This window comes from Phasianus colchicus, chromosome 1 (genome assembly GCF_987193195.1).
Source record: "Phasianus colchicus chromosome 1, bPhaCol1.hap1.1, whole genome shotgun sequence".
NCBI classification, from domain to species: Eukaryota; Metazoa; Chordata; class Aves; order Galliformes; family Phasianidae; genus Phasianus; species Phasianus colchicus.
The window spans coordinates 111663679-111691636 of record NC_143436.1 but is presented as its reverse complement, the minus strand read 5'-3'; the positions used below and the strand labels follow the sequence as shown (position 1 = coordinate 111691636).

Sequence of the window (27958 nt, the reverse complement as noted above, 5' to 3'; positions counted from 1 at the left end):
TGCTGAGAAGAGCAGCCCCTATATTGCTAGAACTGGTGTTTCTGCTGTCAGCACTGTAGAAATACTCCATCTCCGTGCCGCTCACCCTTCCAGATGGACAGATTCTAAAGTCCTAAATGGGAGAAAAAGAAGAAACAAAGAATTGAAGCAATGCCTTCAGGATACTTTGAGGGAAATCATAAACGGCAAAGGGTATCCTGGCACTGAGAAGATTCAACCTTTAAGCACAGTGACATAGAAAGAAGGATATTCTGTTTATGGAAGGAGTGAGGAGGGAAATTAAAGACTGGGAAGCAAAAAAAAGCAGGTCACTAACAAAAGCCTGTGCTTTGGGATAGGGCAAAGAGGCCTGTTGCCTCCCAGAAGCAGAAGCCACCATCTGTGATGCACAGCCCATTGCATGGCCTGCTACTGCTGCTGGTGGCCAGGCTGTGAGGAGGCCTGCATGGGCCTGGCCTTTCTCCCTTCTCTCCCCTGGGGGTTCTGGGGCTGGATACCTTTTGAATATCTAAACCATCCATTTTTGAAGGTCTCTGCTTCCTTGGAAAGCAAAGTATATGATCAAGAAATGTGTGACCCAAGCCTTGGAATGTATCCCATGTGCCTTGTTTCTGCTGCAGGTAGAAGCCCAGAGAAGCTGACTGGGTCTATGGCATCGTTCTGGCTGGGGATCGGGATATCTCTCATGCCCAGCATGGCTCCCACAGCTCTCTTCTCCCTGTGAGCTCTCAAAGAAAGTCCTTCCTTCATTTCGCAAGGTCTCAGAGCAGCCTCCCCACACCACAGAGCCTGCTAGTGGCTCTGGGCATTGTACCTAATGAGCTGACAGCAAGTTAGCTGCAGCAAGGCTGTCCCTGTGGGGCTGCGAATCCTGCCTTAACCAAGCTGACTGGTACTTCTGCTTCTCTGCATCTGCAATGAGCCCTGGATTGCTGCAGAGGATACAGCGGAACTGAAAGGAAAACAGCAGCAGCAGTGCCTGGAGTGCTGCAGGATGTCACCAGGAGCTGCCTAGGCTGAGCTGATGTCTGCTGCATGGCCATACCCTACAGAGAGGAAGGGAGGCAGGCAGGTAGGTGCCATGACTTTCTGTTCGCCCTGACCCTCCCTAACGACTCTCTGTGATTTCCTTCCTTCCTCTACCCTGCAGGGGATGGTTTGTTTGTTTGTTTGTTTGTTTTACTCTGAAAATGTCATTATCCTTGAAATCAGAATGGCCTAAGATGCAACAAGGACAGGGCAAAAGGTCCCCTGGGTGTCTGTGATTGAAGATGGCAATCCTTTTTCATGCTTTGCCCTTTTCACTTCTTTCCACAAAAACAGGCACATTCCTCTGTTCTGCCCTCTCTGCGCTTCCAGGGATTAAGCACTAAAAAAGCATACAGGCCTTTGTACTGAGAAAAAACTGGAAACTGCTGTAGCCTCTCGAACCTATCTGTTGTCAGCAGCACCAGACCTGATGCTTGTCTGATGGGAACTACTGCAAAAGGCATGCAGAAAGCACCTTCACTATCATGCAGATGGTGCTATTGATATCAGGGGCTTCGGGTGCCTGTGCCACTATGGGAGGAGATGAGGAAGAGATCAGTACCAATGAAATGTTACGGAATTAGCAGCGTTTATGTATTGTTTAACAGATTTTCTTCATAAGGCCAGAACTAATTTGTAGCTGAGCAGCAGAGGAGCTGTCTGTGGGCAGCTGGCTGGATTCACGGGTGACTCAGCTCGCTACGCATGTGTTTCCTCAGATCCAGTCATTTCCCTCATCCCTCCTGGCTTTTCTATCTTACAGAAATATTCAAAGAACTAACTGAAAGTGTGTGCCTAGCAGTATGATAGAGGGTATGGATTTCTTTGAGCATCTGAGTACTTTTCTTGGGAAAAGCAATGTGGCAAGTTTGAAAAAAAGTTGGATTAGATTTTTTTTTTTTTTTCTGTCTTTGGTTTCATGGGGTAAGTCTCATGATATGGAGCAAAAGCAACAATACAAAAGGACAGAAATGGGAGTTCGATGCAAAACATAACCTCAGTGTTAAAGATGCTATTTTTCATATGAGGAGCAGTGCAAATGCTCTACTCCTTGTCTACTAGGTGCATGGAGTCAGCCTCGTGTGTGCACATTCCCAAGTAGATCTTCGCCTGTGTTTCTGAAGTACCTGTGTCTCTGCATTTGTTCATGTATGCTTGGAGCATATCTGATGGCTCTTTGGGTTGAGATGCTCTTTCCCCAGCAATGAAAAGGGAACTCCTCCATCCTTTTAAGAAAATATCAGTGGGAGACTTTCAACACTTGACTGAACTTCCCCACTTTCTCTGTGAAGGTAGGTAGATCTGTGCCCTTGGCCTTGCCAGTTAGCAAAGCTTCCCAGGCCAGAGTCCTTCCATGTGGAAAGTTGGAGGAGTAAGAACAAAACTCATGTAGCTGCCAAGAACACAGCTAACATTCATAAAGCCAGCTTATGACAGCCCATGTTCACAACAGCTGACTCCTTAGAATTTTTCATTAATATGTAAAAACACATCCTTGTCCAATGAGTGTAAATGGGCTTCTAGCACCTGTAAAAAAATAAGGCCTCTTCTTGCAAGGCAGGAAGAATTAAAAAACTGGAAAAGCTGGTGTAGAATACAGAACATCTGGTATACACCAGCACTCATCTTTGCTTCAGCAGAACTAATATTTGCTTCATCTGTTTTGAGATGAACAAGAAATTCCAGCAGCTGCCATCTCTGAGGAGAGCTGCAGAAGGGTATGGTTAAATCCAGCATTGTGTTGAGCTCCTGGGATTGCCAGGCAAGGAGTATCTCCACTGATGATGACATTTTTAAAAAACATGCTCAAAGTTTGATCTTGGTCCCACTGGGCATTTTGCCATAGATCTTAATGGCTTTGTGGCTGATCTCTTAATCTCTAATGCACCTGTGCAAACTTGACAGTTTATTGCAATTTCATGCTTTTTGGAAATCGTCTCACACTAATGCCATCAGAGAGAACAATTTTTAAGGTCATTAGTTCAGGACATATCAAATAAATACTGTGAGAAAACAATGTGTAAATGTCATATTTGCTTAACACACAAAGTAGCTCCTGAAGACCAGTTATCCTTATGTCTGGAGCCAGCATGAAAATTACATTCCGTGCCTAGAAAATGTGGATCTGATGGCAGCGAAGAGTATAACATGGTTACTTGTCTTCTCTACTCTAATCTCCTTCTCCTCATTGCTCGCCATGCATGCATTTGTTTGACTTATTCACCCATACCTTTAAATTCCTGGACTGCGAGCCAGGGCTCAAAGCATAAGACTTCAGGTTGTCCTGCAGCTGAGTGCTGATAGCTGTGTTTCGCTTTTAGGATAAACACTGCTTTCTAGCTACTGTTTCCTACAGAAGGAATTGTGTTGAGTGGGCAGTTATCCCTTTTCTACAGCAGTAGGAAACCACAGGCCCACTGAGTGTAACCTGAGGCAGAAACAGGTGAAAGCTTTATCAGTTGTCTGTTCTATCGATAGTTACACTTGAAGCTCAGTTCCAAGTCTGCCAGCATTTTGCTTATGGAGGCAACCTTGAACCCATAGCCAAAAATGTCACAATCAGTAGCAAGACACATAGATATTCATTTTTCTAGGGATCAGGATGGGGAACAGGATGAGTGGAGGCAAGAGGACTGTAAGGCTTCTGCCTTTCTGTGTCCCAGTGAAGTCTGCCCAGTGGAGTGCATTTGGCACATCTTTTGATGAGGAGAAGCCACTCACCCTAGCCACTGCTGGAACAACATCAGGAGCCCTCAGCCTTTGAGATGGATCTTTAGTAAATAGTCTCCCTGCCCCATTTCAGGCATCTGACTGAGTTGATAGCTTTGTCAGCTCTCCAAAGATTAAACAGAGCCCCAGGTGAGTCATTCAAAGCAGCCAGTTGTTTCTTGGTTTATGCTTGGCATACAGGAAGCTGGACCTTCTCAAGCAGTGATGGGGTTAAATGAACAATCCTTTATGTGCTCCAGGAATGCCAGGCTATCAGCAAGCCCAGATAAACTTCAATAATGGATAACTACTGCAAGACATTGTGTCAAACTTGGGTTAAGCATGACAAGAATTTCCCCAGTGTAAGAAGATGACGTTTGCTAAAAGTATGTAGGCTTTTTTCTTTTTTTGCTTGCTTAAAATATTTGCTTGTTCATTCTAGAGAAAGTTAACACTGTGAATTTACATTTTACAATGTAAATGTTAGTCTGTTAGCTAGTTTTTCTTTTTGGCCAGGTTTCTTTGGGTATTAGCAAAATGTTTAATGGTTATTTAATTAACTACAATTTTATATGTTTCTCTTATTGATCTTGTAACTCAGCAGAGTGGCAGGGGCTTGAAGCAGGGCTTTGCTCTCTTTATGATGACGTCTGTTTGCTTCTATCAAGCCCAGTGACTCAATTTCAATTGATTTGTACACCCAGAGTTTCAGCCACGCTAGAGTGTGGATGTAATTTAAAATAAAGAGAGATGAAACAAAGTGAATATAGAAATGCTGACGGTTTCATCATGTGGGAGGATTTGATGTCTTTGGTCCAGTGGAAATGTGAAGTGCCAGGATTTGTGTCCGAGTGGCAGGTGTAAGATGTTGGGAGCCTTCTGGGAGCCTAAACACAACAAACTGCTTTAACTCATGTCACTGGTAATACAGACATTCAGTCAGCACTGAAGAAACAGCAAGAATGGCATCTTCTCCAGACAGGTCATTTCCACCTTTGTGCAAAGAGAGTAGTAGGTGTATCAGACAAAATGAAAACCCTTAATTCAGAATCTCATCTCTGGCCATGAATACCACCCAGTGAGGCTCAAGATAAATGCTGAAGATCCTGAAAATAAGTACATTTATCTAGGAGGATGATGAACACTTCTCAGCTTCTTGTTTACTCTCATCTGTGTTCTGAAGCATGAGTTGTTCCCTGGCCTTCATCATGCTCTCCTTGGCCTCTACCCAGGGAGAAGGCATTATGGTTTCCCTCTTGCCTGATAACTCCCCCCTACCATTATGCCTGGTGCAAGGGGCCAGCCTAACCCATGGTCTATGCCATATTGCCAGGAGGCACACGCTCCCTGGCTGTGGTCCTTCTCCATCCCACGGCTGGCTGGCTCCATCCCATGCCTTCACAGTGAAGCAGCTCTCTTTGTTTTGGTATTGTTGATGCCAAGGGAGCTCATACAGATCTAAGGGGAAGTTGAACAAATTTGTGGTGAAAAATCCACTAAGCATCACCAGAAGAGTTGTAGAGCTCACAACTGGCTCAGGAAATCCCTGAAATGCAAGTGGTTGTGGGCTGGAAGGGCAGGCAGCAGAAGAGCATATAGGGTTGCCCTGTACCTGGAGATCCAGGGTTGCTCATCGAGGCCAGGCATTCACAATGCTGTGTCTTCAGCTTTTGATGCCCTCAGCTCTCAATCTCTGCTTTGCACTGGGACTCACTTTCCCTCCATCACGCCTCCCATCTACTTTTGGCCAATGCTGTCAGGCAGGTGGGACACGTCAGCTGGTTTAAACCTGAAGGTGCTGTGTCTTTTCTAATAACTTATCTGCCGAATCCATTGCCTAAGCCAGTTCAAAACGTATCCTTTCAGTCTGTGGTGCTATGTAGTGCAGGTGAACAGCACAGAGGACAAGAAGGGAGGACTGTGTTAACTGCCTGAGCCAGTATTGCTACTAGTGGCTTTGTGTTGTGAAACCAGAGCCTGTTAGTCCTGGCGTTACTATGCCCACAGAAACCTTTGCAGCTCAAACCTCAGCTGATGGCAACAGCTCTCCATTAAAGTGAGAAGTGTGCTAATTTGAAGCAACAACAAGTAATTCTAGAGAATACCCTGTGGCTCCAAATACTCCACATTAATCTGACCCAGCCTGTGGACACATTGCTGTACTGTGACAGTGAGATCCTTAGGCTGCTGGTGCCATCGTGTCTTTGTAGTCAAGCAGGCACAGAACTGAGAACATATTTTCTTCTCACAGATCTCATTAGTAAAGCTACAAATCTCTCCATGTTGTATCCAGACATTGAGTTTTTCCATGTTTGAATCAATGTTTTTTAAAATCCCTGGGCTCTTCTTCTATTTTTCTGTTAGGAAAGAAATAAATTATATACCTATGTATGTAGTTCATATATCTATGTATGTATGCATCTATGCATTTATGTAACTGCTGAGAAGAGTACATCTTGCAGTCTCACTGATTTTAAGCAAGAAAAAGTTCTATGAAAAGCAATGAGCACATCAGTCAGGGAAACGCTGGCATAAAATAATAGTGGCCAGAGTCCCCTGTGTGCTCTGATTGCTGCACAGCTTTCCGGGAATTCAATATAGCCCCAAGACCCAGCTTAACTAGCTGCTCTGTGCCACTACAGTTGCTCTGAGCCTGTAGCTGGATCTGTAGATTTGTTCCTCTATAAAGCGGACCTCTCAAATGCAAAGTGCATCCCCCTGCTGCTTGTGAAACCTTCCTCAGCAGCCTTGGAAGGCCCCAGCAATCAATGCGTGATACACAGAAGCAATCAATACGTGATTACCGTCATTGTCTATTGCACTATTGTATATCCACCCCTTTCCAGCCTGGCATCCTATAGTTTCTTTTGGAAGCGGAGCAGCCTTCTGTATGTTCCATATCAGCAGTCATACTGGAAACCTTAGAAAGCTCGCTGGAGAAAAAGCTGGTGTATTTGAAGTGTGTTTTACAGCTAAAAATCCCAAACCAAGCAACCTTGTTTTCTGCAGCCATGGTCCAAGTGTAGGGGGACAGGGTGGGGACTTGCTTCCTGGTGGTGTATCCCTAACTGAATTATGGACCTATGGCAGAAATCTCATTTTCTCCAGATGGCTCTCAGGAAATACCCTCCCCATCAACTATTATTGCTTAAATAATAGGGAGGGAAGTGCAATAGACTTGAGCAATATCTGAAGTACTCTGTGGGGCACATCCCAAATCTTGTATAACGCAAGGCTACTCAGACAACTGATTATAATGTCACTTGGTGGGTGTATGCACTTCTCTTTTTGCCCCAAAGTGATGAGGTCACGCAGAAAAATACAGATACTTGTTTAGAAATTGGTAAGTTGGTGAAAAGAAACGTTACAGAATCTCTTCCTAAGCTTGGACCCATTTATTGCCAACATTCATGCATAGATTCGACTTTAATAACAGGCCCTGTAGGTAGGAAAATATGTGTATAAACGTTTGCAGGATTAGAATTTTAAATGTTAAGTTTCCAGAAAATCCAGTCCAGGAAGGGAAAAGTCTGTCAAGGGAGAGGTCTGCTGGGATTTGATTTATATACAGGACATCCTGCTCAGTTCCGAGATCTTGCAGATATGATTCTAGTTGGACTGCTGGGTTATTGTGATGGCAAAGAAAAGAAGCTTACCCTCTCCCTTGTCTGCCAGAGGCACTCAAACCTATCTGGGCATCATATCAGTGCTAAACATTTGGCTTTCTATATCACATTTCATCACCACTGTTCACTAAGCATTGTTAAAAATGCATGGCATGTGTTCAGCTCCATGCCTGTCGTTAATTAACAAGACGCACGCTGTCATTTGTGTAACGAAGCTCATTGTCCATTCCATGACATACCCATGGAAGGAGATTGTCCAGAAAGTTGGGGCAAAAGGAGAGGGCTCTTAAGGGGTTGCTTCCTAGCTCCTCTGCAGCTGCATCCATGCTTTCCCCAAGTGGTAGCCTGAGTTAGTCCTTTGCGTCAGGAACGAGGGTGCAGTGGGGAAGAGAGAAAGGATGCTGAACTCACATGTCACTCTCTAGTAGGAGAGGCAAGGCACCCTAGACCTGCTCTGGGGTGGTGATACTGACACATCTTCTATGACTTGAGTGACTCAGTCACAACAAAGAGGCTTTAGAAAGCTGCTTTGTTTAGGTACTGTGGGTGCTGGTACTCATCTCAAACTATGAAGGGTTGGTTGTCATGGCTGCCAGACTGTCTTCTGGTTTAGATGGAGCTGCAGGGCTTCAGCACCTGAAGCTACTTCTCTGCTACCCAGTTACTTGGTACCAGGGGACATTCCCAGGCTTTAAGACTGAGTCATCCATACTCTTAAATTGTTAGGATGTCTGAAGCACGTCTGTGGTCCTTCTGATGTTTCCCAGGCGTGGCTTGGAAGCCAGAAGGGTCTGGAGACCATTATTGGTGGGCATTTGAGATGAAACTGCCTTGGTTTGGCAGAAAAAGAGAGTTGAATAGTCTGGATGTGAAATATCCCATGCTGGCCAGACTCAGTGCCAGAGGACAAACCTGGGCATGTCTGATGCACTGTTATAGACACAGCCTTGGTGTCTCCAGCTGCCTGTCTTTAGCATAGAGGGCCTTTTTATTTAACAGAGGGGTTACAAAGAAGTGCTTTAAAGTGCTTTAAAGGTCATTGCTTCTGTTGACCGTTCAACTAAATATAATACAGCGTGGCTTGATGGGAGCTGGTAAGGAAGGAGGTGGGTAAAATCACTCATCTGGTTGCTTCCTCATATGCGAGGGAAGGAAACGTCTGAATTAGAAATGGGTAAGCTGTGTTTACCTGAGTTTCCTTCAGGACAACACTGACAAAGCTAACTTTTACCTTGTTCTATTCCTGGCATGCCTTTCATTCACATCTTTATCAAACATCCCCACAAACTAATGTTGAATCTCCTACTTTGTTAGGCACTGCAGAAAAACCTCAAGCCCACCTTGTTGCCCGTGGACAAGTTGGGCATGTTATCAGGAGTAGTTAATCCAGTTGCAGACTAACAGTCCTCCAGGCAGTTTGCTCCCTATCTCATTACTTTGTCACTGACTAAATTCCTGCAGTAAATCTTAGTGCTTTGTCATTTTACCGAAAGTCATGTTACTTCACCTTTATCTTCAGATACACCAACGCCAACCTCAGAGAGATGACTTGCAGCAACCTTGCAGTGATATTTATCTCCCACTTGCTGATATCCAGGTAGCTGTGCCATCTTCAGAATGAACTCTGTACCAGGCAGGCTGCCCGTGGCTTTCACTTGGAAATCCCCCCATTCCTAACCTTGTAAGTAGCCCAGAAGATATGTGAGGCTGCTAAAATTAAAATCGGAATGGGATGGATAATATGACAGCTGTGTGGCCTTTGAATCACTTGCTAATCTAAGGAAGAAGCCCTGTGCCTCTGCCCCACAGCTGTTCCCAGCATGGGCACGTCCCCAGTGAGGCCATGGGCCCAGGAGATGGCCAGTCCAGCTGTAGAGTGTTTTGTCCTGGCTTTGTCCCGTCTGCTTTTCCCCCTCAGTTCTCCAGGGTTGTGGCTCCAGGCGTGACCCGATCTTTTAAGCAATTTTGTGCTCATCTACGCTTCATTTTGTTCTGACGCTCCCAGCTTGTACAGTTCTCTGCTGCCAGCTGCCTTGTGCCAGCATCCTCCACAGCCAGCAGCTGGGCTCAGAAGCAGTGAGCAGAAACTCAGCACCCAGCCTGCCCTCCCTCTGTTTGGGCTCATTGTACTCAAGTCCTGGACAGGTGTTTGCTTAGAGAAAGCAAATGCAGGCAAGGGTGCAACCACACAGTGAAGTGGCATGGAGCTAGTCCTACTGGTTCCTCCAAAGCTGTTGCACTGGCCAGGGGATGATGAGAGGGTATGCTGTTGTGCTGGCACTGGAGATGAGCACTGAGGCACAGAAAGCTTGACTGTCCTTCCCAGGCTGATGCAGGGAGACCATAGCAAATTTGGGATTGGATGTTGGGGCTGGAAACTGGGAGGGAGCAGCAGACAGTGGGATTGTTGCACATGGCTGGTGACGACCAGAGGAGCTGCCCCTTATGCGCTCACAAAGCAGCAATTTCAAGGTGACTTTGAAGGGGTCTGCAAGAATAAGAGCATTTTTTTCCAAGGGTAAACCTGTCTGTGCATGGAGACTCCAGAAATGAAGTAACATGTCTGACAGCAAGCCTCACGAGACAGATCCTCTACAGGTGTAAATCAGCAGCTGTCCCCTGGTTCCATTTATTGCTGCGCCTGCTAATGGTCCATGCTTCCATCTCTCCCCCCAGGATGACAAGAAGCAGCAGAACAAATTCAGGTGTAATTGCTTCTCGCAGAAAAAAAACAGCAAGGGAAGGCAGCTCACTTAGTGAGGATAAATCTAAGTCTGATAGTTTTCTTTTCCTTGAAGGAAAGCAGAGTTATGATGCCAAGACAGAAAGACAGGAATACCATAAAACAACTGAACAAGGGTGGATAGGTTTCAATCTGATGGCCTTTTTTCCTACACCTTCCTGCCACATCACTGCTAGCATTTGAGAATTGGAGAAAACCTGAGAGAATGGCTACTTGAACAGCCTTCTAAAAAGCCATGGATAATTCTCCTTATCATTGCTTTGCCTTTTTTTCACCAGTACCACTCCACTGATTTTCACCGCAGTGACACAGCTGTAAAACAGGCTTAATGTAGTGCAGAATCAGACCTCATGTATCTAAATTTATTTTTCAGAACTCTTCTTTTCTTATAGGGAAGAAGCAGTGCCCTAAGTTTAAAGGTAAGATCTGCGTGTTCACCGCAGCATGAAGATTTGTGGATATAAATCCTGTTTTGATGAGTTCATAAAGTACCGATGTACTCCATGGCACCAGGCTTTAACCTTGGGATGTTCATTTTCTGTAATGTGATTAAGGAGCTTTTCCCCATGCACAGCAGATACCGAAGCAATTTTTTGTGTCTGGAAGTGGGGCAATTGTCCGGCTTTACGCAAATGAGGAGCTACTTCAGTGCTTGCCCTGTGAAGAGACTTCAGTTTCAATGGGCTTCAAGATTGCACTTTTGTGTTAAGTGGAGCTGTGATCTTTTTCCAATGAGTGTTGCTATGCAGGGCCAATTTGTGACGTCCATTATTCTAAAATAAGTAACTTCTGCACAGCAGAAATATGCTCCACTTGCACTGCTAATCTGTCTCTCACACAAAGGCGTGTTTGGAAGAAAAGTTATTTATTGCAAGTAATAAATGCAGGTTCTCAAAAGCATTTATAACTTAGTTCCCAGAGTCAGAGCACTTCAGTTTGAAATAATTTCCTTTCAATTTTCTGTATTTTCAATCTATTTCCTGGCTGTTTTAGACCATATGTTGCATACTTAATTATTCTCCAAAGGAGAATCTCAGCCACTGAAAATGAAATATACTTACCAAAATTGCTCATGCTTAAGTTTGTTCTTCAGGTATCAACTATTGCCTGTTGTAAGAGAGAAAACCTGGCTGTGAGTTGAATAAGCACATCACAATGAAGTTCCCTGCCTCACCTGTGCAGAAGGTTGTAGATCTCCTCCGTGTAGTTGTCATTGATATGACAGTCCTCTGAATGTCCTCTACTGAAGAAGGGAAATAGTGAACACTTACCCACTGTGTGAAATCACAGAGGAGAGGCCAGGGTGCTGTGGGATTGGAAACCTGTTTTTCTGTGGTTTTGTACACTATCTTTCACCTTAGTAATATTCATTGCTGTAAGAGCTAAGCTGTTGAAATTCTTCCCCAGGGGACTCAGACATTTTCATTACATTAGAAGCCACATGAGTTACTTGCTGTTCAAGGCTTTGGTCTCTTGAGGTTAGAGGTTAGAGGGCTTCATATGATTTTTATATGACAGTTCTCAGGAAGGGGAAATGTAAATATAGACCAGTATTTGGAAAAGTTCATCAGGTTAGTCTGGGGCTTCCTTATGGCTTTGGCCACGAGGCACCATGGGACCAGGAAGTGCAACTGAATAATTCCACATCAGCAAAAAAATGTGAGGTTTGCTCTCCTGTTGTGCTCCTGTGTGAGGCTGGTTAAGTAAAGCCCTGGCCCTCTACCCTACCAGCAACAACCAGCTGTGGTTGTGCAGCTGCACAGCTCATGCAGCAGGACAGACAAAGGCTGACTCCTGCCTGCTTGTGTAAAGGGTTTGCATAAGGATGAAGCACAGCTGCATTCCGCTCTAGTTCAATAATCCCAAGCATATTTAGAGCTGCCCAAGTAGGTATGGGAACGATAAAGTGGAAAAGAATCTTTACAGCAAATAATTCATCTGCTTACAATCCCTATCTGTCTGCTGCATTAGGAGAGGGAGAAACTGCAGGTGTTCCTGTTGTCTGTGCCTTTGGAGGGAAGAGAGAAGTTACGGTTCAAAGGGAGGTCACTGCTCCAAGGTCACACAAAATCTCTGTGGATTCTCTGGAAGTACCCACATTTCATTCTCGTTTTCAAACTCCTTCCAGTATTTCATCCTTTCTGGCAGACTGTGTTAGACAAAAGAGGCTTCTCCTGTTTGCTGAGAGACCTTCTGCTTGACAGCTTTGTCTACTGAGGAAACATTTCTTCACAAGAAGAAATCAGTTTGACTTGAATCAATTTGACTTGATTTTCATGTTTTCTTTTAGCTGACTGCAAAACCTCTATCCCAGTATAATTAATTTCCACAAACATCCCTACAGCATGCTGGGCAAACTGTATTGGCCACTATCCATTGGAGTTGAAAATGGAAGACCCAGCTGCACTGGGCAGTTCCTGAGCAAGGGGCAAAGCACATGCAAGACCCTGGCTAAGCCACTGAATTCACTGAGTATAAACTACTTGCACATGGATCATGGGGTCACATGCAGGGAGCAATACATAGCTGGTAGTAGGTGAGCTTGCATATCCAAACTTGTTTTTTTTTAATAGAATCATAGAATGGCTTGGGTTGGAAGGGACCTCAAGGGTCATCAAGTTCTACCCTCTCTGCCACAGGCAGGATTGTCATCCACTAGATCAAGTACTAGATCAGATTGCCCAGGGCCCTATCCTACCTGGCCTTCCTGGGCAGCCTGTGCCAGCACCTCATTGCTCTCTTGGTAAAAAAATCTTCCCTAACATCTAATATAAATCTTCCTTCCTTTAGTTTAAAACCATTCCCTCTTGTCCTGTTACTATCTACCCATGTAAAAAGTTGATTTCCCTCATGTTCATAAACTCCCTTTTAAATATTGGAAGGCCACAATGAGATCTACCCGCCGCCTTCTCTTCTCCAGGCTGAATAAGCCCAGGTCTTTTAGCCTATCTTCATAGCAGAGATGCTCCAGCCCTTAGATCATCTTTGTGGCCATCCTATGAATGCACTCCAACAGCTCCACTCTCTCACTTGCGCTGAGAACCCCAGACTTGAATACAGTACTCCAGCTGAGGTCTCACAAGGGCAGAATAGAGGGGGGCAATCACCTCCCTCTCCCCACTGGCCATCCCTCTTCTGATGGAACCCAGAATGCCATTGGCCTTCCAGGCTGCAAGCATACACTACTGGCTCGTGTTCAGGTTTTCATCAGCCAGGACCCTTAAGTCCTTCCCAGCAGGGTTACTCTCAAGGAGATCTTCTCCCAGTTTGTATACAAATCAGGGATTACCTTGATCCAAGTGCAAAACTTTACACTTCGCTTTGTTGAACCTCATTTTTATGGTATCGGTGCATTGTTGTCACAGCCCATATTAAATTTGTGATCTGCTGCATGGCTGGCATTTGCTATTTCAAAGTACAGCTGTACTTACATCACTTACGGAGCCAGCCAAGTTACTCTGGATGGCAGAGCTTCCTTGGGATCTTTCTCTCCCCTTAAGCCAGGCTGCTCTAAGCACTGTTTGAAAGGAGACTGCTAAAAAATCATAGCTCATCTGTAAAGGCATGGCTTGTCAGGGGAGGTTCAAGTTGGATATCAGGAAAAAATTCTTCACAGAGAGGATTTGTGAGGCAGTGGCACAGGCTGCCCAGGGAGGTGTTCCTGTAGGTATTCAAGAAATGTGATGATGTAGCACTGAGGGACATGGAGAGTGGGCACGGTGGGGGTGGGCTGATGGTTGGACTACCTGATCTCAGTGGTCTTTTCCAACATCAGTGATACTATGCTTTTATGATTCTCTTCTTTGGACATGGCACCAGAGCTTATACTTACATATAGATACTCAAAGGAATGACTGAAAAGCACTTCAGACACCATACTTTCGTCAGTGCTTATCCCAGGAGTAGTTTGAATCCAGCTCCGTGCTCTCCTGAAAATCTGTGGGGGGCTGTTGGATTATCTCATTTTTACGAGGCTTGTAGATAACTCACCACAACATTTTTGGCTTGTCGTGGAGGCTGGCAATCAAGTGTCGCTTGCAGAAAGCTTGCGCTCTTAGTCTTGGTCTTAGCTAGCAAATACAAACGAGGGTTCAAGTTAGTTTAATGACCCATAAAAGAGATACTTTATTTTTTACAGCTATATATACACGTGCGTGTGTGTGTTTATGCACATACATAAAAAAGAAATATGGGCTGTTCCCTTGGCTTCATCCCACTTTCCATGAAAAGAAGTGTTCCCCTGGAAGCTGTAGCCATTCACGTCCCACAATCTGCCACCTGTCAAAGCAATCTAAGATTTACTAGTGACAACTGAGTGCTAATGTCTGCCATCCTTGCCCTGCAAATAGCCCATGCATTCCCAGTCCCATGGCTCTTACGTCAGCTCTCCTCCCCAAGATTAGTTCAATCCCAGCCAGTCACCCGGTGGCCATTTGAAGTGATTCACTCTTAGAAGTGCATATCTTTGACACTCACTAAAACTTCAGGGGGAAAGTGAGTCATTTCACGTTATAGAAAGTCATATCTTGCCCTTGGTATTTATACGTATACATGAGTGATAATTGTTTATTTTTAGACATCTTTTTCCAATATAAATGCTGCTTCCTTCGATAAAGGTCGCCTTGAGAGCCACATGCTAATATTCAGCTTATTGCACAAATGCTGCAATAGATTATTTATTTATTCATTCATTTGCAGCAGTGCAGTGGGATGACAAGGAGCTACAGCAGAATCTTATTGTTGGGAGTCAGCCTGGAGACAGGGTCCCTGTTGCTAGGCTTATCTGCTGAATGTGCTTTCAATAGTGCAGTGAAATCATCCTTTTCCTGGCATTTTCTTGCTTATTTAATCACTTTGGTCTGCCTCTTTGACCATTTGGTAATGAGTGATTTCAGGACTCAGCCACAAAACTCTGGCTTTTCAGGGAGGACCATTAGACCATGTATTTGTCATGGTGTCCTGGAGAAGCCTTGGGCCTAGTTAGGTCTCATCACCATCCCAACAAACCAGCATTGCACTTGTGGGTGGACATGGACATGGACTGCCAACTACAGCAGCTTTGTGTTGGGACCTATGGCAGTCTGGGGACGTGCCACCCCTGAATTTCACCAGTGTTTGTTCACTCCTAGGAAGAAGTGGATCAGTTGAGCTGCCAGGTTTGGCCTTTGTCTTTCTCACTTGAGCCTCCTGCCCTGTGGCACACATCTGGGGGGAAATCCCAAGTGCCTCTGCCCTTTCCTACTGATGTGCCTCTCCTCTCCTCTCCTCTCCTCTCCTCTCCTCTCCTCTCCTCTCCTCTCCTCTCCTCTCCTCTCCTCTCCTCTCCTCTCCTCTCCTCTCCTCTCCCCTGCTGCTGCTGCTGCTGCTCAGGCTCAAGGCCAGAAGCAAGGCATAAAACCCAATCCAAACCAGGACTCTCCTTCCTCTCCATTCTCCAGCAGTTAAATATAATTTTGGATATAAACTATCCAGATTAAAGAGATATCTGGGATACTTTACTATCATGCTGGCTCCCAAGTTCAGTAAACACAATAAATTGTGGATCCAGATAGAGCTCTGCCTGAACTTTCACATGAAGTTTTAGTTTGATGTTGAAATAAGGTGACATACCAATTTCAAGAGTACTGACTTTTCCCCTATTGGTGTTTATGTAAAGAGAGTTCAGCACATGGGCTTATCCCTGCACCCTGGAGGTGCTGCCAAATGTAACTCAAAGTGGTGTTTTCCTATTCTATCCTGTGCTGGCCACCAAACATTCAGAGGGAGAATGTGTCTCAGCATCTGTGCAGATGCCATGTGGGCACAGATGTTATATTATTTTGGAACATAATTATCAGAAGACATCTCTCAGGCTCCTTGTCTGCTCTGTTTGAAATCATTCAGGGCAACTAATCATATCACAGGCAGGAGACCAGCCATCTTCTTCTGGCAGAATGTAAGAGCTGAGTGAGAATCAAGTCTGTGAGACATCTGTCTACTTACAGTGAAGCTTTCTCACTACCTTACAGAGAACAGATGGAAATCCAAGGGAAAAGGCAGAACATACATGATAGGAGATGCAAGTCCTAAATCTGACATTCAGTAGTTTGACCACTTTTACCATAACAGTAAAATATATTCTCAACTGGCAGAGGAAAGAGAGGAAGTAAGGCATGCACTTTGCGTGCCTCTGCTAGGACATATTTATGTTTTGTATGAGTGGATGACATTAAACAGAGGTTCTCGTCTCTTTCTGTAGCTGAGAAAGCTGGCAGGGCTCATGCTTTGCTAGACCTACTGGAGTCAACACATTAGTGAGGATTTCTTTGTTGTTTGGCAGTCATGGCCATAGAAATTACCAAAACAGAGCAGTGTAGTACTTCTTATATTTTCCCCACCTGTGGCTCACCTGCTCTCCCATCTTGCTGTGTTTCTGACAGACAGAAACTCTTCAGGGCTTTTTAATGAATGAATTCTTAGTCTTCAATGTTTTAAAATCATTTGTGATCACCTTGTTTGACCACTATATGTTGGAGAACTTAGAATTTTATCCTCTAGCTCCTAAAATCAAGCAAAACAGTTTTTGGTGGAGCAATGCCTGCTAGGACAGTTTTGCTAGACTAGATGTAAGGGTATCAGGTAATGGAGGCTGCACACTGCCCCTCTGCACAGTGATGAGTCCCTTGATTGGGTGCTCTCACTACTAGATGCTTGCTAGCACAGTGCTTTTCTGCATTCAGTTTCCAGCTGCTCATCTTAGCACTCTGTTTCCTGTTTTGTCAAAGAATGTTTCCACTTTATATGGTTTCCTTGTCTAGGCACCTGGGCACTTCTTTGTGATGAGCAGAGTAGAAATCCCAGCTCAGCTCTCGACTGATGACTACCATCAGTGGGCACTAGATGGGAAGTTGCTTCCTTTCCGGAGGAACAGACTGGCAAACTGGAACTGTGTATAAGGTCCCTGTGGCCATGAGTGAATTCACGCTCTTAGAGCTGGCCTCTGCAAGGTGCTTGCCATATCTACATGATGCTGAACACACTTACTTCCCATCCAAGTCTTTGGTGGTGGAGGTTGTTCAGCATCTCTCAGCAACCTGGTCACCTTGGATGATCAATTGGTATAAATGATGCTTACTGACACCTAGGCTTCCCCGTCCCTGCCAGTTAAAGGGCTGTAGAAGTAAATCAGCCATGGGGTTGCCTTTTGACCAGTCAGCTGCCTATTTGAAGGTGATTTCCTGAATCCTGGGCATATTGCAGAGGGTTTGTTGGAGATATTTCAAGAGTCATATGAGGGAAATTAAAGGAGGGAAAGAGGACAACACATATCTAGAAATTATTCATTTGTTTGTGGTGGTGCTGCCTTTTTTTTTTTTTTTAAAGCACCCCCTGACAGCCTTCTATTTGCAAAGAAACATAATGTACTCAGCAGCAGTGAAAACACAGAACTGTTTGTTGAGCTGTGGCATTTTTAGCTTCTGCTCCCTGGAGCTGCTGATGAGAGATTGAGAAATAGTTGTTTAGTGGCCTTAGAGTTGTGTAAATCATTTTAGTCAACAAACTTGGCTGCTCTTTCAAGTTAATGTGCCCTTAAAATGTAACACCATTAGACTATTTGTTTTTGGAATGTTAATCTAAATACTTTTGCTTATAAACAAGAAGCATCTATAAAAAGGACTCTGCAAAGCAACATCAAGACCAGAGTGTGCAACAGTGTTCTTACACAGTGCCAGCCCTTCCCAGAGAAATCACCGTCCTGCTGAAGTCTGTGGAAGTGTTTCCACTCACTTCAGCATAATCAAGATCTGGCACAGTAAGAAAACAAGCTCTGGGTGTCAACATGTTCTACCTCTCCCAGATACACAGAGGCATTTTGGCCCCTTGACAGTGATCATTTTACAAGTAAATACTGTTTTATTCATGTAAATCCCAAATGGCTTTCTGAGTCCATAGGGAGAAAATGAAGATGGAGATCCCCAGAGCTCTCTCATCAGGTCAGAGCTTCCTTTCTCTCATCAGTGAGAGTTACCTACCCCATGGAAGCGTGTCAGCAGCTTTCCCGCTGTATAGGGTCTATCCTGTATTTTGCAGCTTGAACTTCACTCTTTTTTCCTATTAAAGCCCTGCTGGGAGTATAAAGTCATTGAAGTCTGTGGCAAGGTTTCTTATTGACTTCAGTGAAGTTTGGATCAAGGCCATTTAATTAGGCTACAGAAAAAGCTCTTTTGCTGTTATATCTTCTCCTGGTTTAACAGTGTTACCTGGATAGGATCATATAATCTCCATCGTATGTGGCTAATAAAAATGGCAGCAAAAGCTACCAAATAGCCAGTTGCCAAATAGTTACTGAAAAATTACTGCTGATATTGGCTGTTATTGGTGTTGCCACTTCAACTCATTTTGGGTGACTGACTTTTGCCGGCTGATGTACTGGCTACACAAACTGCACTTATAGACATGTGAAGGAATGGCCTTTGGATGACCTGTATCCTGTTTCCCATCCATCTCCTACCTCCATTTTGCACACTGGACCTCTCTGATGACAACCACGAAGTGGCTGTTTTGATGTGTCCACACACAGGGAATATCTCTAGCTCCAGAGGCATTAGCTGTGCTGGAGGACAAGATGGTTGCTTGAACCAGAGAGGGTCTGATCTCAGTGGTGGTCTCAGACCTTCCCTGAAGACATGGTATAGAAGCTCCTAACCCTGATGTAAAAGAATATGCAACCTCCTGTATTGTAGCTGTCGGCTGTTGTGGTCCCTGAGTGCAGCCTGCTCCTCAGAAGTGTGTTTCATCCATTGTGGAAAAAAACAGCTTCTGATTTGAGGTCTCAAATGCTTCAAAGGAGCCCCAGCTCCTCTTTGAAAGACACTCGGTACCATTCCTTGCTCCTCTGATGTTCATCCCAGGTGTTTCTGAGCTCCCAGCCACCTGAGCAGAGCCAGTCTGAGGAAGAGATGTGCCTGGTGTGAGTGGTGTGGCTGGGTGCAAAGGCAGAAGAGGAGGGGAGCAGAAATGCCTGCAGGGCTGAAGGGCTGTCCTGTCCTCTCCTTCCCCTTCCTTGGGAAGGTGGGTTGTAGTTATGTACAAGCAACTTGCCAACAGCGTTGTTGCAATGCGGTAAATAATGTGTATAATGTTACAAATAATTCCTGGCTTTCACACCTTGCATACACACAGCTGTCTTGTGAGTCATCCTACAAAGCACGAGGCACAAAGAGGCTTTTGGAGAAGCTTTTCTTTTGTGTTGCCAGTCTCCAAGAGCAGTCCTTCCTTCAGGGCTGCCTCTTTCTTTGGGGACATCATGGGATCCCGGTTTCCGGAGCAAAGCAGGGAAACAAAAGCAGAAACAGAACAGGGAAATCTACTTCCCATATAAATTTATCAGAACAAAGGGTCACTGAGCCCATTTCTACTGCACTGCAGTGACTGTAAAGGAGAGGGTAAGGTAGAGATTTCATATGAGGAAAAAAGAGGCAAGAAGCTTGGGAGAGCATCTGAGGAAGGCAATCAAATGAAGAGCTGGTAGGGGAAAGGGGCAGGCATCATCTTAAATAATGCAGACTCCAGATAAAGGAGAGAGAGAGAATTCAGAGAGGAGGTAACAGAGGGGACTGACGGTAGAGATGCCCCAAGCACGGACTGCTGGGTGGATGTGGGGAGGAGGAGTGAGCAACCCTTGTAAAGGAAAGCACTGGTTGGATTAGCAGAGGGCTGGATGCAGAGGGATGACTCAGTGGTGATGCCTCCATTATGAGAAAGGCTGAGGGGGAGTCTTGAAATGCTAGTGCAGAGAGGAAGAGACCAGGCATAGGTTCAAGGAAGGAGGAGGAGAGAATTAATGCAATAAAACCTTCTGATGGAGAAAAAAAAAATCCCCCCCAAAAAAACAAAACAAAAAAAACAACACACCAAACCTCCCTACCCTAAACTGTAAGCAAATTAATTCAGAGCTATTCGTGGCAATGACATCAATTCTTTGCTCCTGAAACAGTAATGGGAATAGGGGGAGAAAGTGGGAGGAAAAAAGAGGAAATGAAGGAAATTAATTTTTGGCAGTAAAATTTATCATGAGCACTTAGGTATTTCTGGAAATGTTATTCCAAATTTCCCAAGTAGCAGAGGCCGTGGTTCAATGAGGCAGTAAATCAGCTTTCAGGGCAATTAGCACTGGCCTAAAATGATTGCAACCATTTCACACAAAACAGTGAGCTGCTATTTTCAATCCCCCCACTGTCTCATGTTCAGCGGACAGCGCGTTTTTGGATGTGTTAACACTATGACAGAAGACTATGTGCTAGATCAGGCTCTGCATGACATCCTGGAACTGACATGGAGCCAGTGTAACGGAGACAAGCTGCATGGATGCTGGATCATGTGCTGAGGCCAATTCAATGGATACGTGGCTGAGTGAGTATGACCTCTCTGCTGCATTGCTATCCATTCAGGGGACTGGCTGGCACAGAGAGCTGGTGGTAGGGATGTACAGCCACAGCCTTCAGGGCTAAAAGCCTGACACTGGGAGGCACTGAAAGCTCTCTAAAGCCAGACATGCAACCAGCTTCGGGTGACAGGGGGTGATAGGTTTTTCAGAATCCCCTTGGTCCCCAACTTTCATTAAAATAATGGGTTGGGAGATGGAGGTCTTCTGAAAACCCCACTTGGTATCTTTAAAAATGCTCCTCTAAGTGCCCAATTCTCATCCAAGTCCACAAGAACCATGTTTTGTCTTAGTCACCTCCTCAGGCTCAAGCATCTCTTTACCCTGTAGCCATGCATGCCTGGGTTGTCCCCTTCTTGGGATGCTTCTGGCTTGCAGCCTGGAAGGCATTGCCAAAAATACATCTGGTTTTTCCAATTCAGAAGAGCTCTGAACTGTCCACTAAGCATTTCCCATGCAGATGGGGGACACAGCAAAGCCGCAGCAGCAGCAGTGCCTGAAAGCCACTGTTCCTTGGCCAGCAGCCAGGGTTGAGCAGGCAAGAAAGCCCTTGTTTGCAGAGGTTGCAGCCATGCCCTGAAAGCAGAGGTGACCCTCTGGTCGCTCACACACAGAATGGTACCAAGTGGTCAGCTTCATGGTTTCCTTCAGCAATCCATGGTTCTTAGAAACCAGAGCTGTATTTTTCGGGGTGCTCTGCAAGCGGCAGTGCAAGCAAATACACCTGAAGTTAGAAGTTTGGATGCCGTGAGAAAATCCAAGGATAGTTTGAAACACAGAGAAAGCATCTCTTTTTGAAGAATTTCTTATCATAAACCTGGAAAGTTTCACACTTGCACAAGCCAAAGATCATTAAAGGAATATGTCAGGGCAAGAAGAGAAAGCTTCTCCTAAATTGCTCTGGGAAGTGAGCTTGGGTCTATAAGAGCCATTGCTAGTGCTATGTCAGTCTGACAGCAATACAAGGTCAAGTAAGGTCAGCCCTAATGGCATTAGACTGGGAGGATGCCTGGGGAGCCAACATGAAAGGTGCATTCAGAGTTACTAATGCCTACATCAGGGTCAGCTGCTAACAGCCAGGTGCTGATTGTAAGAGCTCCCCTTCCCTGAGCAGTCTGTAAGAATACATATGTTTTAAACAGCAAGGAAATGAATGGCCATGCTGAGGATGAAGTGCTCCTAATGCCTGACACCAGGCAAGCTGACTTTGCCTTTGCTGAAGCCGGCTGCTTCCGAGGGCTCCTCTTCTTTCCCAGCATGTTCCCCTCAGCCTTTCTCCTATCTCTTCTCCTCCCTTCTCTCCCTATAAAGAAGCCATCCAAAACTAAGATCCTGCTCTGGCATGGAGCGGGGAACAAGTGTTGAAATCCTGCTCTTTGTTTCTTTTCTGCGAAATGTAATTCCTGTTCACTGGTTGCCTTATTCTCAGTACATCGCTACAGGACCTGTTGCCCCTTTCCCCATTCTTAGCTCTGCACAGCTGCACAGAGATATCCCTAAAGGCATGGAAGTAGATGTCTTTGCCAAAACAGTCTCCTCTGGGTCTGGGGAGGGCCTCAAATGCTCTTTGCTGGTGCCTGTGTTGGAGCAGCTCCAGCTGGCTGGTATGGGGCCTGCTCAGCTTGCTTGCACCCATCACCATGGTTTGGAGATGATCCATATGGGTGCCCAGGGATTTGGTGAAACCCATTAACTGAAGAAATGCTGTTCCCCTGCTATTCTGAGTTTCCCAGCTTCTTTCACATCCCTGGTTGCACCAACCTCCTGGTCATTTCTGGGGAGGACATATCCTTCAGGACTTTCTTTTGTACTCTGTGATGGGCTTTTAGCATAGTTCTTTCTTTGATAAGCTGTTTAGCCTTTCTTTTTTTCCTTTGAGTTTTGTCCATAGCAAAAATGATTTGCCATTGGAAACATGTTCTTGCCTGTTTGGTTTTTTTTTTAACCCCCATTTTCTGCCTCTTGCAATCTTTATATTTCATTTCTGCTAGGCTGCCCAATAATGTGTTTCTGCTGTTGCATTGGCCTCCTCATTCAGACTAATGTTCAGAAGTTTTGCTGTGAAAAAGAGATTATTTCCTAAACCAGGCTAGGTAGGCAAGGAAAAACTGCACAGTAAGCAGAATTTAGACCAGCAGAAGGATACAGCTTATTTCATTCAGAGAGGACAATAAGATAAATCTTCCAAATCACTCTCTTCCACATACAAGCTGAGCTCCTTTAGAAGCTGTCGCTGGCATAAATCAGGCAGTTTAGCTGCTGCAAGGGCCCTGCAGAGTAGGCAAGTGCTCCTTAGTGAAGCCACCTGAAGTGTTGGTGGTTTGACTCCATTGCAGCACGTCAGTCAGTTAAGGTCGCATTATTCGTGCAGCATTTTGGCAGGTTTGTGCAGATGCCCAAGGGAGCGATGCTCTGAAGCCAGCCTTTTTGCATTTGTAATGTTTGTGGCCTGACTGCCTTGCTGCAGTCATTGTGTGTGTTACTGCTTCATTCCAGACTCTCTGTGCTCTCTGGTCATCTTCACATGTAAGGTGGGAGTGAACTTGAAGAGCCGTGGAGGGCCTTTGCTTGAATGCAGCAAATTATCCCATTCCCTCCTCAGCAAGACACCCAAGCCAGTTTTTGGCTCCATTTCTATTCAGCAAAACATTTGGCTGTGAGTTTGGTATTAAACTCATGCTCAAATCCGCTGGCTTATTGTCAGATTGAAGTCCACAGTGTGTTACTGAATGCAAAGGGAGCCAATTACAAGGAGGGGGAGGTTTGCTGAGCTGAGTTTAGGCTGAAGAGCATGCAGCCTATCCCAGGCCACTTCTCTCCATCAGCTGCTGAGTGTGTGAAGCATGGCGGGCTGTTGTGGCTGCTTTTCCATAACGGGTTTCACACAGACTCAAAAAGGTAAAAACTGAAGTAGGAAGTCACTGCTGAGGAGGTGACACCTTTGCTTGTGTGGTCTTCAGGAGCAGCTCAGGCAGGGCATTGCATGCCCATTGGTCTCTGTAAAGGGAGAAAAAGGGGCAAAAGTGATCCTTCCCTCCCTGTTAACTATTCCTCCTAGAAACTGATATCCTGAGTGTGATTTTAGAAGTGCGCTGTCTTCACTAAGTGCCATGATTCTAACAGATCTTTTCCTCTAAGACAGGAGGTGACATTATATTCATGAAATGCTTCACACAACCCTATCTTGTCCTCAGGAGCTTGCCAAAAGACAGATGATCCCTTGCAGAACTGCATTTCTGTCATTGCAGCTAAGATGAACATAGCCTGGTGTCATGGGAAAATGATTTTGTACCTGTCTCTAAACCAGACCTCAGAAAAAGCATGAAAACATCTGATGAGCTGAGCAAACTGCAGTAGGAGGGATGGGAACTGCAGGAGCTGAGCAGGCCACAGGAGAAGAGATGAAGCCTGCAGGAGTTTATCTGCTCAGAGAAAGGGAATGCCGGTGTTGTGAAGGTCCTGCTAATGGGACTCAACCAGTTATAACAGGATGCTATATTACTCAACTCTTCTGTAAACAGTATGAAGCCCTGAGCAAAGGCTGGGTGCTGTACAGTGACTGATGCTGACAATCTCTAGATGCTGGAAGAGAGCCCAACTCTATGGGCACCAACCAAGATACATTCTTTGCACCTCTCCTTAATCTTTAAAGTGAGAATCATAACAGTCAGTGACCACCCAGAAAGATGACACTGGCTATGTTTAGATAGTGTTCTATGAAGAAAGCCTGAGCACGCCTGGGGAAGCTCTATTCAATTGCTTATGGACTTAAATTTAGCAAGTGTTATTTTTCTAGCTCCCATTGCATCCGCTGGCCAGAGTAGCCTGCCCTGCTGTGACATGCTCTGGCAACATGGGACTGGTCTTTGACTTGTGAGGGTGCAAACCAGAAGCCTCTCATTTATTGAAATGCAATTGCTGGCCCGTCATAAGCAAGAGGATACCCTCTGCAGACCATTGTGATTTGCAGAGAAAAAACATAGAGCTTAGTCATCAAAAACCGGGGTTAGTCATCGCGAGCAATATATCTTCCTCTGAAAACATAAAAGGGAATAAGTTTGGTAAGGTTTACAGGGCATTACAAAAACACTGCTATCACAATTGCTGGCATTAATCCTCATTAGGTAGCCTTCCTTCCCAATGGGATGCAGAGACGTCGCCAAATGCTTTAGCTCTGGTGCCCATAAAAGGCTTCTGCTGTAACTGTCTCGTTATCAGACCATCAATGTCCTGACACTTCCTAGTGATTAATCCTGTGTTGAAATGAAATTAAGTTTCCATATATTTGGCAGAATGACCCCAGGACTTCCTATTTGGGGAATACAAAGAATAAGGCCTCTACAGCCTACAGGAAGCCAGAGTCTCTGATTTCCTGCAGAGGCAGAACAAGAACAAACAGGGAACACATATTTCACAGTGGCAGTCGAAAGCTCACGTAAGAGCCCTGGTGGCCCCCATGATGAAAACAATTAGAAAGGGGAACATCCCTGGTCCCAAAATTCTTTGTGGGTGTTTTGTTACATGCACAATATGCCATTAGAAAATAGATGTAAGTCAAGTTAATGCCTTTTCCAGGTGACTACTAAACTTTTCCTTGGCTTATGTTTTATGGTTTACATCAGCAAGATTGTACTTGTAAAGTAAGTGAGTTTTAGGTTATTATTTGCTATGCTAGACTCTCTAAATCCCTTTGTACTTAGGAAAACACAGTGACATTTTCTTTGATGACTTTGTTTAAATGAACCAGGCCAGAGTAAGGCTGATGTAAATTCCAGTGAAAGGGGCAGGAGGAGGTGGTAAGGCTGCAAATCCTATCTATAGCCCAGCACTGGGTTAGAATGAAAAGCGTGCAGGGAAGTGGAGGCACCATCCAGTCTTCTGGGGCCTTGCAGCACCAGACCTGAAGAGAGAGGCACTGCTGTGTCTATGGTGCAATTTAGTAGCTCTAACCCACAGAAAGTAATGCTTCAAATTGTTTCCAAAATGCTGGATTGCACTCATGGGCATAATCAGCTTAAAATTTGACCTCTGTTCTGAATAATAATTCTATATGAATACTGTAAGTGAAAACTTCTACTTGTATGCTTGCATGTGCTTATGTGTAGATCGTGTCTGAAAGTAATGCTTCTAATTTATTTCCACAGAAACTACAAGAGATACAGAGATTACGGTAATGCTATTTGACAGAGAAAATTCTCAATTATGAAACACTTTTTTCATAAACAACATAGTCACCACCATGAGCTATGCATTTTATCAGCAATGAACAAGAGCCCGCATGCCATAAAATCTACATGGTCATCCAGAAATTGACTTGCCTTTCACATTGCTGTAATCACTGCTGAAATGCATCTACCACCGCCTCCCTGTGCTCACGTGCACTGGTTGGTATCCAAAAACGTGCAGCAAACATTGATGTATGTCAGCGGGTGCCATCTTTTCTGCATGGAGGAATTCAGTGACATGTCTTTGTTTCATAAGCGCTTTCATGTCAGATGCCACTGTGTCAGAGTGCCCCTCTGCTGCCATCTGTCACACGGCAACAAAGTGTAAGAGGTGTATTGGTGGGAAGGTTCAACCTCTACTGCCATACTACCAGCATATGCTTCTGATGTCATGGGCCAACAAAATAAAATAGGAGGCACTACTTTCAGAGCAGCCCTCAGATTAGCGTGTGTGTATTTGTAGACAGAGAAAAACCTGTTCTGGTTGCCTGTGATATCCTTGGAATTACCTTGATTATTCTAGTGTATTTACTTAGCATGTTGACAGTGCTTTGTCAGGTGGCTCTTTCTCTTTCAGTACGGTCAGTTTTGCCAGTGTTTCTGGCTATTTTTGTTGGTTCTTCTCATAAGAAATTGTCTTCTTTCTATCCTGTACAGGTACATGTTATCATAACTATGACTAAGAATGTTTTATTCCCTACTGTTTTCTATCTGTAGAGTCCCTTTCAATGCTACCTAGCTCAAGCTGGAAGAAATGATGGGAGACCCCCATGCTGTGCGGCATTAGGCTTGGTGTTCTTCCATGGAGAAAGGTTAAGACTTCCTCCTGCAATCAGAAACGTGTCTAGTGTGGCTCTCTGGAAAGCTACTTGTCTCTGACCATGCCTTTGTAAGGGGAATTGGTGTTGAAGATCCAGACCTGAGAGAAGATTCAATTGTTTCCCACCATGCCATTTTTCTGAAAAGGCATCTAACATTTTCCTTGAACTATTAGAGATATTATTGAGACATTAGCCTTGCAATGGTTGTTTCTATAGCCTAAAAGTATCAAATGCATAAGGAACACAGGATGTGGCTCACAGGTCCTTATTATGGTGAAATAGAGAAAATCACATTATGTCAAATATATCCCAAGAGAAATACAGAGGTGGTGTCTGGGTGAACTCAGGACAAGTTGATGCCACAAAATGCATCTGGGGACACAGCAGGAAGCAAGATCACTCACCGTGAGCAAATAGATCCAGAAGACTCTTGTGCTATACTTCTGCATCTGTGGGGAATTGGCCAATGCTACCTCTTCACTTGTTCTCTGCTCTGAGCTTTATGAGGCACTGTGTGTGCCTGAGTCTGCCAGGTGGGGGCTGGCTGAATCTCTCCCAGTTATTCTGGTGTTAGTAATGTACAAACAAATCTGTGCAGTGCTGCCAGGTCTCATGATTCTGTAAGCCCTGCATTATTTGTGCTGTTGTCTTTTGCTCCTGGATTAATGCAGTGGAATTCCTGTTTACACTAGCAAATAAGAGGGTCAAAAAAAAAAAGAAAACAAAAAGCACTCCAGATGTCTGGTATACTTCTTAGAAAGGAGATCCAGCACCTGTTGACACAGAACTGTGTTCCAGCTGTTAGCACTGAGACTGTGTTCCAGCTGTGGGCTGAGACAGGTTGAACTCTGAAAGCCACCATTCCATCACTGCACAGTGGATATTGTTGTAAATAACCCCTGTTTGAGAAAGCAGACTATAAAGTGACCACTGTTTTCTCTCACTGCAGACAACTCCTGTCCATGCATTATCTCATCAGCCTTTTCTCTTACAATAACTGAGCTGCCTTGCTGACAGCTGCTGGTGGTTTCCCACTCTTCCAGGGGAAGGCCTTCATGAAGGCTGCTCAGCGATCTTCCCTGAGGAAAGCCTGGTGGAGACACCAGGGATGTCCTGCAGGATCATTCCTTGGAACACATGGGGTGCTGTCTGGAGGTGAACAGGCTCCTAGAGCAGAAATGCTGTGTGTGAGATCTGCTGCTGCATGCCACATGCATACACCACTCTGGATACCCTGAACACAGTACTCTTCCTTCCACAGCCTCAGAGTAATCCTTATCACAGCAACATTTCATTTTTGTTAAAGGGAGTGCTAGCTCTTGTTGAGACGCCTTGATCTAAAGCCAGTGATTCTTTAAGGAAAAGGTCACAGGATGGCAAAG

The 27958-nt window shown here is 44.9% G+C and overlaps 1 long non-coding RNA gene across 1 annotated transcript in view; it reads left to right on the top strand.

Annotated features, from left to right (window-relative positions):
* The first annotated feature begins 326 nt into the window (after positions 1-326).
* LOC149919953 (uncharacterized) overlaps positions 327-27958 on the top strand; it is a 63509-nt gene continuing 35877 nt past the window's right edge. Inside the window, exon 1 of the long non-coding RNA XR_016459434.1 lies at positions 327-1072. This is a non-coding gene — a long non-coding RNA (uncharacterized LOC149919953). The remainder of the gene's footprint in view (positions 1073-27958) is intronic.